Source organism: Dipodomys spectabilis, unplaced genomic scaffold (assembly GCF_019054845.1).
Source record: "Dipodomys spectabilis isolate Male_0828 unplaced genomic scaffold, ASM1905484v1 ptg000109l, whole genome shotgun sequence".
NCBI classification, from domain to species: Eukaryota; Metazoa; Chordata; class Mammalia; order Rodentia; family Heteromyidae; genus Dipodomys; species Dipodomys spectabilis.
Genome location: NW_024870786.1, coordinates 508,453 through 511,271, shown reverse-complemented (window position 1 = coordinate 511,271; position 2,819 = coordinate 508,453).

Genomic DNA, 2,819 nt, shown 5'->3' with positions numbered 1-2,819 from the left:
CAAAAAATTATATCCCCCAACAACAAATCCTCAAAGAAATAATTGTCCATTAATAAGTAAGCGGGCTGAAGGCTTAAAGAGAAACTTCTGTGAAGAACAAAGAAGGATGGCCAATAAACTCATGAAGAAATGCTCAACGTCCCTAGCCATAAAAGAAATGCAAATCAAAACAATATTGAGGTACCACCTCACCCCATTTAGAATGGCAAAAATCAAAAACTCTAATAACAGCAGATGCTGGAGGGGATGTGGAAAGAAGGAAACCTTACTTCATTGTTGGTGGGAGTGTAAACTTGTTCAACCACTTTGGAAAGTAGTATGGATGTTCCTCAAAAGACTCTACATAGAGCTTCCATTTGACCCAACAGTCCCACTTTTGGGCATTTACCCAAATGTTTACAAACAAGACCACACTAAAGCTACCAGCACAACTATGTTTATTGCAGCATTATTTACCATTGCTAAGATCTGGAACCAACCCTGATGCCCCTCAGTAGATGAATGGATCAAGAAAATGTGGTATATATACACAACGGAATTCTATGCCTCCATCAGAAAGAATGACATTGCCCCATTTGTTAGGAAATGGAAAGACTTGGAAAAACTTATATTAAGTGAAGTAAGCTAAGCCCAAAGAAACATAGGTCCCATAATTTCCCTTATTTGCAATATCTAGTATATGTATGAGTCAAGCAGAAAAGATCAGATAATGTGATGTTAGGAAAATGAACCTAAGATATGTATTTTAAATGTTTTTTTCTTTTGTGCATTTGTTTCTAACGCAATTATAAAATTATTTCTTTGTTGCTTTGTATGTCCCTCCCCCACAGTATAACCCGTGATTTCACTGTATTTTATGTCGGTATAATTTGTGGAGGGGAAGGGGAAAAACAAGTCGTTTATATAAGGATACAGGTGGACCTGTTCCAACAATAAAAAGTACAAGCTGTCATGTCAAAAACGAACTTTACAACTTGGGTGGGGCGGAGGATTGGGTGGGGGGAAGGGAGGATGGGAAGCGATGGGAAGGGTAAACAAAGGAGGAGGCTACAATGCTTGATAATAAATGTACTCACTATCTTGCCAAGTAATTGTAACCCCTCTGTACAGTATTTTCACAATAAAAAAGAAAAGTGAGTATGCATTAGAGAAGCTGCAGAAATAACATTAGGGTTTTTACTGTCTCTACCTATTAATGTAATTTTATTTCCTGGTATTGAAACTCTCCTCTTGTTATTATTGTATGTAATCCAATTCAGTTTATAACTATGTATTCAATGTGGGAAATCTACTTCAAGGAATTGTAAAGTTTTTTCCTTTTCAATCACCTTATCATTGTCAGGCTACACTGTGGTCATCATCATCATCTTTATCAAAATTATTATTAGCATCATAAGTGCTAATTAATGAAAGTCTTATATGTTACTATGATTTTGCTATTATTTGTCTTTTGATTAATATTTTTAATGTTAACACTGTGCATGCGTCCATATTAAAATTTTGAACAAATAAAGAAACAAAAAACTAAACCATATCAAGTAGCTTGACTGTGAGCTTATAACAGATTATGGAATAGATTTTTGAAGCATTCCTAATTCCTAACCAGTATGAATTAACTTCCTCTCTCTGCCTCATTATACAAAAATATTTAAGAGTTTGGACAGAACTTTTTCAAGTAATATACTGTAAATATTACTACAATGTCATAAGAATATCTAAAATTCCCTTGAAAGTAAAAGCTATACTTTCCATTGAAATATTAGTTATTTTATTCTAGGAAACTTTCACAAAAATAGACTGCATATCTTTGAAATATAAAAGGTCAAAAATAGCAAAAATTTTTAGAAAGTCTGTCTTCAGAAATATATGTATATATAAACATTAATATTATGTGTAGAATGACATATATTTTTAGAGATTGTCATCAGAAATATATACATATATCTAAATTTATGTGTAGAATGATGTACACTATAGTGAAACAAAAATCTTAAAACATAATTAAATTAAAAAAAAATACAGCACACCAAGTGCCAGTGACTCACTCTTATAATTCGACCTGGGTAATGAGATCTTAGAAATGTGTTTGAAAGTGGCCCAGACAGAAAACTACTTCTTAGATTCTAATCTCTAATTAACCACTAAAAACATGAATTAGCTCTGTGTCTCTAATTGGAGATTGCTGTCCTTGAGCATAAAAAGGCTTAGGGATAATGCCCAGGCCTGCAAACAACACCCACAACAACAAAATGTATCACATTAATTTCACAAAAGCATCTTTTAACTGCTGTGAACATTTCTTAGAAACATGAATAAATGCCCCTGGAAAATGTCAAGTAAAAAGTATAGAATATTTACGTCTATGTTAAAGACATGACTATTTAGATTGTTTAAGATATTTAGGTAATGATTAAGAATTAAGAATAATGATCGGTAGGTAATATATTGGGAGTGGTTTGTCATTCTATTTTATGATAGTAATAGAATGATATTTATAATGGTTATATAAAATACTCTTGCTTCGTATTTGAATTATAATAAATGATAAACATTTTTAAATGTTTCCAATGGAAAGGAATATCAATTCTTATGTAATTTCAAGCAATTGAGAAAATTATTCCAAGGCTGGTTTGCTCTAAGACTATATATCTTTTCTTGTTCTAGTTTTCATATGTTCATAGAAATTAAAATTCCCAAAATTCAATGGATTTTGACATTCAGGAACATCTTCATAGATACTAATATTAGAATCCCTTAAGTGGAATTGTTTATTTCATTTGTTACTTTCACAAATAAATCAAGATGATATTGTATTTTGT